This window comes from Adiantum capillus-veneris, chromosome 22, assembly GCF_014529385.1.
Source record: "Adiantum capillus-veneris isolate H3 chromosome 22, ASM1452938v2, whole genome shotgun sequence".
Classification (NCBI taxonomy): Eukaryota; Viridiplantae; Streptophyta; class Polypodiopsida; order Polypodiales; family Pteridaceae; genus Adiantum; species Adiantum capillus-veneris.
Genome location: NC_140952.1, coordinates 70,922,576 through 70,938,350, shown reverse-complemented (window position 1 = coordinate 70,938,350; position 15,775 = coordinate 70,922,576).

The following is a 15,775-nucleotide window of genomic DNA, read 5'->3' as shown; positions in this document are numbered from 1 at the left end:
AGCCATGATTTCAAAAAGTATCTTCGGAAATTCTTGGAAGTATACATGGATGATTTATGCGTACATTCGTCAATCCGAGCTGATCATTTTGAACACCTCAAAAAGGTATTCGAGAAATGTAGACTTTATAGGATTTGCTTAAACCCTGAAAAGTGCACATTCATGGGAAGACAAGGGAAAATCCTTGGACATATAGTGTCTAAATAATTGACAATGGGAATTACCTAAAGATGCAGTTTCAACAGATGACGACTGGTTAGATGGAATGGATCTGCGCATCAAAGTACAACTCAACAATCATAGCACCAATGCTTTGGTAGACACCGGAGCTAGAGTGAATGTAGTCAGTTATTCCACATACAGACAAGCAACAAGTCAAGCATTGACCGCAGGAATAACGACAATCAAAGGATGCAACAAGAATCCAACTCCAACATTAGGAGTAGTCAACTTGAACGTGGTAGTACATGGATGCTCATGTCCGCATCAGTTTGTATGCTTGCTAGATGAACACATGAATGAGAAGATGATTCTTGGCATTCCTTGGATGCGTACTTACAAGGTAGTACCATATTGGGATACGAATCAGCTAAAGCTATCACTTAAAGGAGGGCAACTCATTGTTCCTATTGCACCAAGTAAAGAGGAATCAGAGGACCATTCCACGAAGCAAATCTTCTCCATCCCCTCGACAAACGAATGCTACAAGTAGCATGCAAGGAGTCAGGAAAATTTGGGTACCAAAATCACAACTTGTGGATAAACCAAACCAAATTTGGGTGCCTAAAATTTCACCAAAGAAATAGAAGACGGTTCCAAGGATTTGAGCACAAAATCGGGCATCTATGAACAAGGAACCTAACATGAAAAAAGTTTGGAAGAAAAAGGTGCACTTATCTTCTCCACACAATGAGAAACCAATCAAACAGTGGCGATTTAAGTCGCAACAGGCTCTCAAACACCATGCACCAAGCAGACGGAGCTACCAATGGCAAGAAAAAGCTCGACAACCATCTAACGTGCTACGAACAGCTCAAGCAATTAGCGTGCTTAAACACCCTGATGGTACTATCAAACAGAGAGCACAAAGGCTACAAGATCTGCTCTTTGGAAGACATCAACAACAAACCTCGACATCGGAAACCCTTGAGTTATTTACTCAAGGCCCAGCTCAACATATTGAGTTGAATTGCATTGATCTTCATATCATGGTAGAGCCAATCACGGCTATGCATAGACACAATTGTTCAACCCATGCATGCAGTCGTCCAAGAGAACGCCATCTAGGAGGGGTAGAAGGGCACTAAGTACTAAGTAATTAAGGGCAATGTTTGGAGAGGGAGGAAAAAGTTCCATGTTGATGTGTGATTTTTTTGAAAAATTACCTAATTATACCCTTATAATTCATCAACAAGGGAACATTCACTGATAACATCTTCCCGATGAGTGTAAATAGTGTATATACTATCAAAAAATCATAAAAAATAGTCCTTTTTTGGGTATTTTTCATCATTTTTGTTGAAACGGAGGCTTAAAAATGGAGAAATCCAACAAAAAACAATAAAGATGTGTTTTTCAAGGGATTTCCTTAATTATTGGATTTTCACTTTGCTTTGTTAGAGCCTTTTCTATTTTCTTTGATTTTTTCAAATAAAAATGTCAAAATTAATAATAAATAACAGGGAAGCTCAGATGGAAAAATGGAAGACACGATGGTGATAAAAAGACAAGGCAGACAAGCACAAAAAGTTTCAACAAAATCAGAAGATGGAAGCGGGAAGCCCAAATTAGACGGCCAAGCCTGCTTTTGCAAATTCTTGCAGAAAAAGCTACAAGAATCCGATTTTGGAAATTTTTGAGCCTAACATAGATTTCACGGCCTAATAGGACTAATGGGGGAATCTGGGAAAATTGGTTCGGAAAGTCCAGGTATAGATATCCGACCTAGGCTAAAACCACCTCATTTCCACTTGGAGCCTTTGCAAAGAGAGCATCTCAGTTTCTTTCGCGCGTCATTTCTGGAGCCCACAGTTGACCTTTTTCAACGCCGTCTCACACGAAACATGAGGGGTAAGTTCCTTACTAATCAATGATCCATTTTGTATGGCCAGTAGCTAGTCTAAAGCCCTAGAAAAAACCCTAGGAGCCGAGCACTGCACGAAGACCTACGACCTAAAACTGACCATAGCGGCCTGCCGGCTTGACTAAATTAGATGGGATTTGAACCATAGCATGCCCTAACAATATAGAACCTTTCCATATCATCAGATGACCATTTGGCTGGGGTCAAGGGGGTCCCCAATAGAGAATTAGGGTTTTTTGGGAAAGGCCAGAATTTCGACGTGACTCCACAGATGGCTTGCTAATGAAGTTCATATACAATGTATATGATTATATTGGAAAAATCCATCAAGAAAAGTCCTCAAAAAGCAGAAAATGGCTCGAAGGTCACAAAGCGTTGATAGCCGTTTTTTCGGCTCTTTGTAATTGCCACAGTGAGTTACCTCACCTTACCAAAATCACCCAAACACTGTGGCTATCCCTACCATTTCACTGTACATAGGCGTGCGTGAGTCACGGGACTTTTCCCATATCTTCTTTAAAAACCCTCAATTAGCTAGTCATTGGGCTAGTTGAGCCAAAAAAATAAAAAAAATAAAAAATATAAGTATATTATGGCCCATGCGTATGTAAATATTTCTTTGTATATAGGGCCTAAATAAAAGATTTTTTCATAATTATTTTGGTATTTATTTAAATATTTCTACCTAGGTGTGTGCTATTTATGCTCTGTATATTGCCTCACCATTACCACAATTTTTTCTTACCATTTTTCATACTCTTTATTCCATATAGAAATATTTTCATGTAAGCTTCTCTTATATTTGGTGTAACTCCACCCCAACAAAAATCCAAAAAAACTAGTTTTATTTATGTGTATATTTTTTCACTATTGTGATTTTTCCCTTCCTACATCTATTTTGTTTTTTTTTCTAAAAAATTAGAACACCAAAAATATTTATCTTTTTATGGTAGCCTCATAATGAGAGAGATTTCTTTTGACCCCTTTATATTTTTTTCCACTTATATTATTTATATTTGACATGTACATATTTTTTAGACCCCTCAATATTTGATTTTCTTAGTTGTACTATTCACTTATATCATAATCTCAACAATATCTTCAATTATAGACCTACCAAATAAGTTCAAGGGTAGGTGGCATGCATACATGCACTATGGAGGGCTCACTCTTGGAGGTATTCAAAAGAATCATCCAAAGAAGGACCCCACAAGGACCTTGTGCAGTGGAAAAAAACGGTCGGTTTTGCTGAGTTTTTAAAGTTCACTTGCTCTCTGAATTTGAAAAGGTTATACAAACAAAAGTTGTAGCTCGTGGGCTGAAATTTTGCCTCAAATTTTTTCATATTTTTTTGAGCTACGAGCTGTGAGCTATGATTTTATTAGTGGACCCCAGTTTCCCCATGCTATGCAGCCACACTCTCTCTTCCACTTTATCATTTTCCTCTTTCACACACACTTCTCCACTCATCATCCCCACCTCTCTCACCACTCCTCTCTGCACCCTACTCACCTTCTCCTCAACCTTGAAGAATAAGAGAAACCATGGTGAACTCATACCTCCCACACACAATTCCATTCCAAAATTGACCACCTAGTCTCATTTTTCCTCCTCCAATTTACCCATATCTATCAAAAAAACCACAAAATTCAGCCTCTTCTCTTAAAAGACAGCATCATGGTGGTTGATTACTCAGCTTCAATTACCTTGTCTCTCAAGGAAGGTCAAGAGTGGAGAAAAAATGTACCGTCAAAGCTAGTGGACCGTCAACAAGCGTCAAAATTGGCCCTACTCAAGACACTTGGAGCATCAACCTTGTAAGAAATCCACCTTTTCTTACCTCTTAAGAGTTTTTCTTCCTTATTTGTATCCTACATGGATACTCCCATTGTAAATATCCAATTCCATTTGTAAATTAATACTAACTCTACTAACACTAACCCACTATGAAAAGTCCTATCACCTCCATTTCTCTCCTCTCTCTTTCCCCACCAACTTCTTGATAATTCCAAGCAAAAGAAATTAGATAAATTGCTGAAAATCTAACCCAACCATGGTTAGAGGAGTAACCCTAGCCTTCAAAATTGCTATAAAAGGAGGGTGTAGCTAGCACAAAAGGGGGAGCCATAAGCAAGAGCACTTTGCTATAGCTTGAGAAGCCAAGCTCAACCTCTCTAGAAGGAGCTCTTGAGTGGAAGCTCTTTGTCTTATGCATGTGCATGTATTGTACTAGGGGATTAGCAAGGGAACTCTATGCCATTGTAAGAGAGAGAGTGATCATTCAATTGAGAGTATGAAATCTATCATTTCTCCTACTAGTGTAAGCCCAACATTTGCTGAATCAAGGAGGGTGGATTTGGACTAAGCTTGGATACTTTGTCTCTCTTCCCACGTGAAGTAATGGACAACAATGATGTGTAAGTGTCTTGGTGTTTTTTTGTTAAGTTCTTCATAGCTTGTCTCTAGTGTTGTCATCAATTTAGCCATAAATCCCACATATTGTAAGAGGGCGACAGGGTGGAGAGGACTCCCCTGGCCTTAAGACAGTGAGTGGGGTGGCTTTTCTTGTGATGTGTTGTGGTGTAATTTACTCAAGCTATGATGAACAAATACTAATATCACTTTGATTGGTCATGACAGATTTGTAAGAAGGTATTAGTGCAACAAACACCCCCTCCCCCTTCTCTCTCTTTCTTACATATATAATTGTGTTTGCTTGATCATTGCCGATACGTTTCAAAGCAGCGCGAGCACTATCTCTCTCTCTCTCTCTCTCTCTCTCTCTCTCTCTCTCTCTCTCTATCTCTCTCTCTCTCTCTCTCTCTCTCTCTCTCTCTCTCTCTCTCTCTCTCTCTCTCTCTCTCTCTCTCTCTCTCTCTCTCTCTCTTTACGCGTCCTAGTTCGCATCCAAAACTAGGTGGTGCCCCAAATTTGTGTATGGTTAGGTTGCGGGTTTGTGTGTGTGTTTGTTATTTTTTTTCCAACCCCAACCCATTGAGCAGCACAGGAGCCTTGAAGGGTGTCTAGAGGTTGCTCTTCTTGTTGCCCGCCCCGGACCGCCTCAAATTGGTGTCCCCACTGAGGAACGGCTTGTGTATTTTTGTGTAGAATCAACCTTTAGCATAGTCAAGTAGTTTGCATGAATCACAAAATTTTGTATGATCCCTTCATTCCCATTGCAAGGCAAAAGGTACACATAACTGTTAGTACTAAGTTGCAATTTCAACGTGTCATTCGTAGAATTTTAGGTCCTCTTAGGTTGGTCGAGATAAACGCTTCAGTAAATCCTTTTATTTTTCCTCTCATTAGGTACGACCTTAGTTTGGACGTCTATATTTTTGTTTTGTTTTACGCATTAGGTCATGCATAGACCATGGATAATGGCCCAGGAATAGAGGTTTTCCCCTTCCATTTCACTCCACACATTAGAATAAACATTGCAATTAGTAGGAAAATCCATTTTGAACAACGTATGGTGTTCATGTTTGGTGCCCAAAGAGTAGGAGAAATTCTTGCATCACCAAACCCTGTCATTCTACCTCTCATCAACTACCACACTTCTTTTGCTATACATGTGTTCATTTTATTTTAAAATGAAGTGCAGCCTGGCAAAATAGTGTGTACGTTTGTTTTTTCTTTGTCCAAGTTGTTACAAAAAACAAAAACGATTATTTGTTCTAACTGGGAATGTGTGTGCAGTGAAAGTTCAATCCTTAGAGATCTAGCTCTATTACCAATTGAGTTGCAGGAGCAAGTAGTAAGGCGTCTCCCTCATAACAAGAGGGTGGTGAAGTTAAGACGGAAGGTCCTACACGTGGATTCCATTTTCCTCTTGTTGTTGGGCACTAAGGAAGACCGCGCATTCATCCAACTAGTGTGTGCCCTAAGATTGGTAAATAGAGTGAAATTTGGCGTTTGGCGAGTGCATTTCACCATTGAGGAAGACTCTTCAGGAAACTTGCGGCCAGAGTTCATGCTTCATAGACTCACATTTGGTGAATTTTTCCCTCATTTGCGTCTTATTAATAGTCTTCATTTCGCTTTCAACAAAGGAGATAGGGAGCTATTCAGAGCTTGTCTTAATAAAGAGAGCATAGAGAAGATTGCAAATTTGTATAAATTCTCATCCTTCTCTACTTTCTATGACACTTTGTTCATAGAGACATTGTAAATCTCTTTATGCTTTTGAATGATTTAACCATAATCCTAAGGAGTTTTTGTCCAGGAATTTTGTAGCACAAGTGGAGTCTTTAAATCTTGCAAACTTGATTGGACTTGATGAGGATGTTCTTTATGAAATTGTGAGAAGGTTGCCTCACTCCGACTGTGTGGAACTCGAAGGAAAGGAGCTCCTAGTCAATTGCTACTTTCTCACGGCCTTCGACGAGCATGAAGATCTAGTTTTTATACAAACCGCTTGTGCGTTGGGAATTGTAGAACAAGTGCAATTTATCACTTGGGACGTGGTTGCTCTTTTGGATCAAGAAAATGAAGTTCTAGAGATTTTTGTTTATCGCCTTAGCTTTGAAGAATTTCAACCCTTCTTAGAGCTCATCAATAGTCTACCTTTTTGTTTTGATCAAACAAATCGAGACTTCATTGAAGCTTGGATAGCTGAAGAAGAAAACCTAGAGTGGTATTTTCTTACTTCTTCATTTGCAGGCGAGTGGTTCTAAATCTCTATTGTATCCCTTATTGTAACTCGTGTTGTAATCTTTCATAATAATGGAGAGCCAACGCCAAATGTCTGGATATCCTCTTTTCTTTGGAGAGCCTGGAGAGGATGCAGAATTATTTTTAGCAAATTTCAAGATGTCTTGCCGTATCAAGAGGATAGTAACCGATCAAGAACATGTAGAAATGTTTGAGGTGGTCCTTAGGAAAGATGCTAGTACTTGGTTTGACTCTTTGCCTGAGGACGTTAAGGGGAATTACACAGAAGTTTTGAATCGTTTTAAGAGATACTTCTTTGATCCCCAAAACACTCAAAAACTATGGCAAGACATTGTTTCTCATAAGCAAAAAGACTTAGATGACTACTACTTGTACAAGCAAGAGTTTCTACGTCTTTGGGCTCTATGGATACGAAATGTTGCTAACCCTGGTGATGGTGCAGAATTTTTAAAGAAGGAGAGGTTCATAGCCGGACTCTTTCCTAACCTTAAGGTAAAAGTTGAGGCGGGTGCACCTACTACTTTTGATGCAGCTGAAACTAGGGCTGCTGAGAAGTATAGGAAACTCAAGTGCTTAAGGGGAGAGGTTCCAATAGAAGGTCTTAGACCCAAAGGTAAGTCACAAGCATCAACATCTAGGGAGCTTCATAAGGTAACGGCTGAAGTGATTGAGAAGTTAAATGAATCTTTAAGCAGCCTGTCAATTCACCTTACACAAGCTGTAGGTCCAAAGGGACAAGCAAAGAAGTCAGAAGAGAGAGAGCCACGAACTAGGAGAGTCTTGCAATGTTGGAATTGCGGAGAGTCTGGACATGGGATGTATAATTGTCCTTGGCCCCGTGGAGAGCCAGGGAGACCTAACTTGAATTACCCAGTGATGAATGCAGGAGAAGGAGCTGGTCAACAACCAAGGCTTCTACAAAGGCCAAATGGACCAAGACCACCTCCACAAGGGGTAGAAGGAGTTCCACCTTTGCCAGATCCAAATGTGCATGTGGTAGAGGTGACAAATTCAAATGAGGTTGACATGGAAGCCAATGGCATTAAGCGTGGCCGAGGAAAAGGTAAAGAGAAAGAAGGAGTCACATCACAGAGTGACCATGGACAAGGCAAGAAGGCAAAGGAGACCAAGGAAGCTAAGAGGACTCGACGTCGTATCAATCTCCAAGACTTCCCTCTTGGACATGGTATGGCTCCATACAACCTGTTGGAAGACATGTGAGGTAAGGGTCCTGATATCTCATGGCCTCAGTTTCTTGCATTATGCCCACAAGTTAGGAGGGATTTAACAAAGGCAGTTAGCACTAGGAGAAAGGTAAAAGAGAGTGTGCCTGTTGTAAAAATTGCACAAGCTGAAATGAATGAGGACATTACACCAGTGCTAGACTGTTACATCAAAGGAAGATTGGTTAGGAAAGGTCTAGTGGATGGGGGTGCACAAATTTGCATCATGACAAAGGGACTCATGCAAAGACTAGGCATGCACATCCATGAGACACCTGAAATCAAAGTCAAGATGGCAAACAATAGCAAGGCTAGGTGTGTAGGCATTTGTAAAAATGTCTTTGTAGAGGCATTTCGCATTAAGAAAGCGGTGGATTTTTATGTTATGTCGACCAAGGGACGTGGTTATCCATTTATCCTAGGAAGACCATGGATAATGAAAATGTGAGCTTTGCAGGATTGGGAGAGTGGGAAATTAATTTGCAGGAATGACAATCATAAGAAGGTTGTCTTTGACATGAAGGAGCAACGCCAAGAGGAGCTCCATGAAGAATCATCTCAAAGTGAGACGGAAGAAGGTTGGACCGATAGCACTTCAGAAGAAGAAAGTAGCGGCAGCATTACTGAAGAGGAGTCTTCCATCGAAGTCATGGGGGTAAGGTTTAAGCCAAGCAACCAAGAGACCTCTTGTCAAGGCTTGGAGGAGGTAGGTCCTCAAGAGAACGAAGGTGTTCAAGATGAAGGGATGCTGGAAGGTATGCTATCAACAACACTTACAAAGGATGAAAGAGAGGAGTTCAAATGTGTGCTAAGGAAGTTTCCTAGGCTTTTTGCTAAAGACTACACCGACGTGCGTGGGGTAGATGTTGTTCAACACAAGATTGAGTTAAAGCCTGAGGCCACACCTAAAGCTCAGAAGCTACGAAGGCTAGGAGTTATAAAGGAACAGGCTCTACTCAAGGAGGTAAGGAAGCTTTTAGCAGCAGGTTTCATTTATCCAGGGGAGAATTCAGAGTGGGTCTCTCCTGTTGTTGTCACTCCTAAGAAAAATGGAAAGTGGAGGGTGTGTGTGGATTATCTTCCACTCAATGAGGCAACAAAAAGAGATCACTTTCCCCTCCCATTTCAGGATGAGATACTAAATGAGGTAGCTGGTCATGAGAAGTACACTGTGTGTGATGGCTACTCAGGCTACTTTCAAATAGGTATCGCATTGGAAGATCAATTGAAAACAACCTTTATCACTCCTTGGGGTTGTTATGCTTTTAGAGTCATGCCATTTGGTCTGACAAATGCTCCTGCAACATTCCAACGTTTCATGAACATGGTGTTTCAAGCATTCTTTGGAAAGTCAATTAGGGTGTTCATAGGCGGGGTATTGGGGCATCATTGCTAAGCATTTAGATGCATTCTGGGTCGAAAACAACTAGGTCAAAAATCCAGTGCTGTTAATAATCGCGATGTTGGAACTTGACCTAAAGTGGGGTTTTAGGCCATAGGCATGTGTGATTAGGTCTTATAAACTTGTCCTAGAAGTTTCGTTATGTTTGCATGTCATTTGATGGTGTAACGAATGTGATTTGCTTGCCGATGAGCAATTGGCTTTTGGTGATTTCAGTCATTTGAGTGTAGCCTGAGTTAGATGTGAGTTGCTAGTTTTTTTCTGAGAGATTGACAACCTCTTGTAGCCTCTATGCACTAGTCGAGTCAGCTTCGTCCGATGGTTTGACAAATTAATCGTGGTTCTCACTAATACTGCAATAAGATAGGATGGTGAGGTTAGACATGCGTCCCACACTGCCTTTGTGGTAGAAATGGATGTACAGTCTTGAAGAATGGATCTCCAAGAAATAGCAGAACCAGCAAATGTGTAAATCGAACCTATTGTTGATTTACAATTGTCAATACAACCTACATAATCACTATCTACAAATCCCTGAATGGATGACTCTCCACGACCATAGAATAACTATCTATGTGCATTGCCACTCAAGTATTTGAGAATTGACTTGAAAACATCCCAATGCTTTTTACCAGGGTTAGACATAATCTGCTGACAACTCCCACTGCATGTGCAATGTCATGTCTTGTAGCCACCATGGCATACATGAGACTACCACAAGCTGAAGCAAAAGGAACATTAGCTATTGCAGCTTTTCCTCAATAGATTTGGGACAATCTTTCTTGCTAAGTTTCAAATATGCAGGCAATGGAGTACTCAAAAACCTTCCCTTCTGCATGTTGAAACAATCAAGAACCTTGTGCACATACTCTGTTTGAGAAAGGTACAACAACCTCTTCTTACGATCATGAGTAGTGTGCATACCCAAAATGTGATTGGGTTCACCCAAATCTTTCATGTCAAATTGACTTTTCAGCTTGGTTTTCAAGTCAGCAATGTCCTTCTTGGAATGACTAGCAATAATCATGTCATCTACATAAAGGATAAGAATAATAAGCAATCCATTGGGTTGTCTTTTCACGTAAAGACATGGATCCTCATTAATGTGCTTATAGCCTAGGGAACGCGTAAATGCATCAAACTTTTGATACCATTGTTTGGATGATTCTTCAAGCCATAGAGACTTTTCAGAAGCGTGCAGACCAAATGTTCCTTGCCCTTTAACACAAACCCTTCAGGTTGCTACATATAAACCTCTTCCTTGAGATCACCCTGTAAGAAAGCTGTAATGACATCCATTTGATCAATCTCCATATCTTCAGTGGCAGCCAAAGCAAGCAACATTCTCCGTGTGGTCATCTTGACCAGTGGAGAAAAGATTTCCTGGAAGTCGACACCATATTCTTGCTTGAAACGTTTGGCCACTAAACGAGCTTTGTAATTGTCAATCTTTTTCTTGTAAACCCATTTACAAGGCAATGCTTTCCTACCTTTTGGCAATGGAACAAGTTCCCATGTTTTGTTCTTTGCAATACTGGACATCTCCCTCTTCATAGCATGTTCCGTGAACCTTATCATTGGCTAGCATAGCCTCTTTGTAACAAAAAGACTCACCACTATCTGTCAGCAAAACAAAATCCACACCTTGAACAACATGTTCTGGCGGATGTGAGACTTTGTGAGATCTCCGCAGCTAATCAGGACTTGTAATAGCCTGTGTAGTGATTGGCTTGGATGTGAGACTCTTTGAGATCTCTGTAGCTGATCAAGACTTGTACTAGCCTGTGTAGTGATTGGCTTGGATGTGAGACTCTTTGAGATCTCCGTAGCTGATCAGGACTTGTACTAGCCTGTGTAGTGATTGGCTTAAGAGTTGTCTGGATAGGAGGTGATACATTGGAAAAGGTCACTTTCCAGAATTCAACCTCTTTCACTGGCTGTCTATGCATCTTAGTCTCATTAAAGACAACATCACTGCTACGGATCACTGATCGACTTTTTGGATCCCATAAATGATAGCCAAATTGACCATCTACACCATAGCCAATGACGATGCATTTCCTGGACTTAGGATCTAGCTTCGCATGCAACTCCTTGGGTACATGTGCATAAGCTTCACAAGAAAATGTGAGAAGTTTTTCATAAGACAATTTATGTTCTGACCATAGCTCCAAAGGTACACGAAACTGCAATGAAGCATGTGGTGATCTATTGATCAAGTACACGGCTGTGTATAATGCTTCAGCCCAAAATGCTTGCAGTAAATTAGCATGTGATAGCATAGACATAATTCGCTCTTGGATGATCCTATTCATTCATTCTAAAACACCATTTTGTGCATGGGTATAAGGAATGTAAACTCACACTTAATTTCCCTACCTGAATAGAAGTCTGTAAACTCTTTGGAGACATATTCTCCACCATTGTCTGAGTGCAAAGCTTTCAACTTATGTTCAGATTGAGTTTCAACACTAGATAAGAACTTCTTGAAGCAAGAAAAGGCCTCATCTTTATACTTCATGGCGTAGACCCAAACATGCCATGTTGTAGCGTCATTGAATGTAATATCATAGGACGCACCACCATGGGATTTAGGAGGCATAGTCCCACATAAATCACTGTGCACAAGCTCTAAGGGTTTTCTTTCTTTGTCAAAAGAATGTGTACGATGTGTCCATGTTTGCTTTCCATATTGATAGTGCTCACAAAAGGAAAAATAAAAAAACAACAAAGACGGTAAGTAGCCCAAACAAGAGAGTGTCTCCATTCCTTTCTTTGACATATGTCCTAATCGGCTATGCCACAAAGAAATGCTTGGTGCTTGGTTATAGAAAGAACACTATTTTATCATATGCATAAAGAGGATAAAGTGAACCAGATTTAGAACCATGGGCTATAATAAGATGACCCTTCACAACACGCCAAGACTACTGATGAAAAGTGACTTTGTAAACCAAGTCATCAAGACATCCAACCGAAATCTGCGTGTCAAGGCTGGAACATGACGCACATTATGGATGATAAACTTTACCCCATTCACCATAACCATGTCAATATCACCTACGCCAACAATGTCACAAGAGTAACTGTCACCAAGTGTAACAGAGACAATGGTTTCCTCGTATGTAATAAACCAATGCCTATTAGGTGTGACATGCAACAAAGCATCTGAATCAAGAATCTATGTATGGGATACTTCATCGAGTTCAACTGGCATAGAACTCTACAAAGATAGAGTTTCTTGTGCATCATAAAAGACATCATTACTTTCAGTCAACCTATTAATCTCTTGCGCATCATTGTCATCCTGAACTATGTTCCGTTCTTCTCTTCTTTATCATCACGATCTTTTCTTTTACCTTTTCCCTTATCTTTGTCATGCTTCCAAGCATAACAATCCTTCTTTATGTGACCAAAATTATCACAATAATGGCATTGAACATTGCGGCGACCACAAGACTTTGATCTATCCTTTGATGCATCTTTATTGCCCTCTTTCTTGGACTCATGTTGCAAAGAACGGCCCTTATGTTGATTATCATTCCTTTGCACATAATGAGATTCACCATAATGCGAGCTAGTCATGGTCTTTCAACGCATCTCCTTTCACAAAACGGCACTAGTAACATCATCATACTTTAGCGTACCATTGGGAGAAAAGTTACTAATAGCTGTGATAAAGATATCCCAAGAGGGTGGCAACAAACAGATACAAAATATTGCTTTCATCTCATCATCAATGGTCATGCGTTGTGCAGGAATCTGGGCAAACAGAGAACCAAAATCATTAATATGGCTGGCAACACTAGCTGACTCCTTCATATGAACTTTGAAAAGTTTTTGCATCAGGAAAACCTTATTACTAGCCGTATCCCTTTCGTAAGTGTCGCATAATTTATGCCATAAAGCATGAGTAGTCTCGCATTCTAACACTGAAAAGTACACCAACTCACCAAGGTGCAATCTAGTCGTAGACCTACATAGCTCATCAAGCTCCTCCCACTGAAACTGAGTCATGTGCATATCTTCAGCTCTAGACGCATAGGCAATAGGCAACTTTTGCTTCTTTTGGACAAGCACATCATGCATTTGGTTCTTCCAAAGCTGAAAATTAGTGCCATCAAACTTATTTATGTCATAAATGTCACGATCTTTGCTATAGACATGGTGAAAAAACTACCAAAGATTTTGAGAAAATTTCAGCAGAGTCTCCTTTGTATTTGGGACTACGTCAACCAAAATACGAGACAAAATGACCAAGTATGTCACTCACAAAGCATAAAGAAGGTCAATGCCTCTCAAAAGCACACTATATAAAGACCAACTGAGGTCCTTAAATTGTCCAACTGAGCATAGACCACCAACTTGGCGTCAAAAGCACCTATATCATTTCATACATGTCCTATGGCGAGGTCTCGTAAGGGATGCTCTAGCTACTTGTATCACCGAAGGTATCTCCACATTTGACAATACCCCAGCTCAATGAAAACCTCACGATATCAACCCTCAACAACGTAGGTTATGCAGCAAAACGTATAGACAAGTCTCAAAAATGGCTATCTTTTGGACCAAGTCTCAAAAATGGTCGGGACTACCGTACTAGTCAAAAGATGGTTCCACAATAGCGTACAGTGGCAGTATCAACAAAGACGTACAAGGCTATCATGACCCTCAAACATGCATGTGCATGCAAATAAACATCCCTGTGGGGAGTCAAACCGCAGGCTCTCAAAAGAGCTTGAACACTGTCAAAAGTGTCAACATATGCATGTACGCATAAACAACTGCTCCCACTGGAACCAAAGTATCACAAGCACTAAAACTTGTAGCCTATGAGTTGATGCCAATGCCGTAGCCGAAGCCAATCGAGGCCAAGAAGCACAGAGAAAGCTAATCAAGTTGCTCTATGTACATATACATGTATCTATAGTCGAAGAAGAAAATGTCATCAAACTCCCACTCTATGTGTGTGTATGAGGCCACTCCAAAAGAGGCTACACACTCCCAAATGAGTTGTGGGCTCTTGTAGATGAAAGAGACTACAGCAATGAGAGCTCTGTAGCAAAAACTACCAAAAGAGGACTGAAAAATTCAGCTGTTGAACCGTAGCTCGAATGAGGTTTTTGATGGCTCAAATGGCTTTGAAATGGGGGTAAAATCCCAGGACACCTACTAGAAACTCTCTCACAAATCTGAATTTGCCGATGCAAAATTGGAATCCTGTTTGCACTGTTGGAAGTGCACGCACGCATGGAAACAATTTAGGGAATGATATGGCTCTGATACCAGATGATATGGCTTGGAGCACAAAGAAAGCGGAAGACGCATGCACACATTCACACACACACCACCATAGCCACACACACATGGGTTGAAGGGGGAAAGTTGACACGTACTGTGTGACCCCTTTCTTTCTTCTCTATGTTATGCACTAAGGCACAATACACACTATACTTAGTGTTAGTGGCTCACACCAATGTAAAGATGTATCATTAAATCTAACACAATAGACATTGCAAACCACAAATACAAACCAAAAGATTCTTGCACACAAACTAACGTATATTAAGTGACACAATCCCTTGGGATGACATAAGAACTCAAGAAAACAAGCCATAAAGGCATGGCTATTCTGTGTAGTCCCTCTCCATGCCACTCCAACCGTATTCTTTGTAAGAGTCATTCCTAGTGCATGAAACAAGGGCGGCGCACTCTCTGTAATGCAGTGGTATGTGTGTGCACTAACAATAGTGTGATGTTCTTCTATGCTTAGTAGTATGTAGAAAATGGTTGGGTTGCCTATATATAAGCACCCTAATATATATATCTAAGCTAGCGCATGCTACCATTTCAACACGAATTTTAGATGCTGGTGTGATGGCTGTTCATGCAAAGCTTGAAAGGATGTCCTTTGGATGATCCGTCCTCTTGAAGGTAGGGGATCTGGGAGATCCAATGCTCAGAGCTCTCATAGGGTAACGCTCTGTCAATCCTTCCTTTTCTCTTCTTGTACACAAATTGTTCCATTCCGTTACAACCCTTCATGGTGGTGCCATCGAAAACATGGAAGGACAAGGAAATGGTGGGCCTAGGTGTGATGCTCTTGGATGGAATGGGCCTCACAAACAGTCTATGTGTCCATCGGGTACTCATAGGATAACTATAGCCAATGAGAGAGAATAATTATTTCTTTGCTATCCTAGGGGCACATCCTAAGGCTACTTTTAGGGGTATTTCCTCTATGTCACTTGCTTTGATTGGCAAAGCAAGTTTGTATGGGTTGTCAAGCCTACTAGGTTGTGTTTCCTTAGAAACCATGGTCTTTCCTCAAGATGTATGTGAGCGGGAACTGCGAACACAGAGATTCAAGCAAGTAGAAAGCAAAAATGTGGT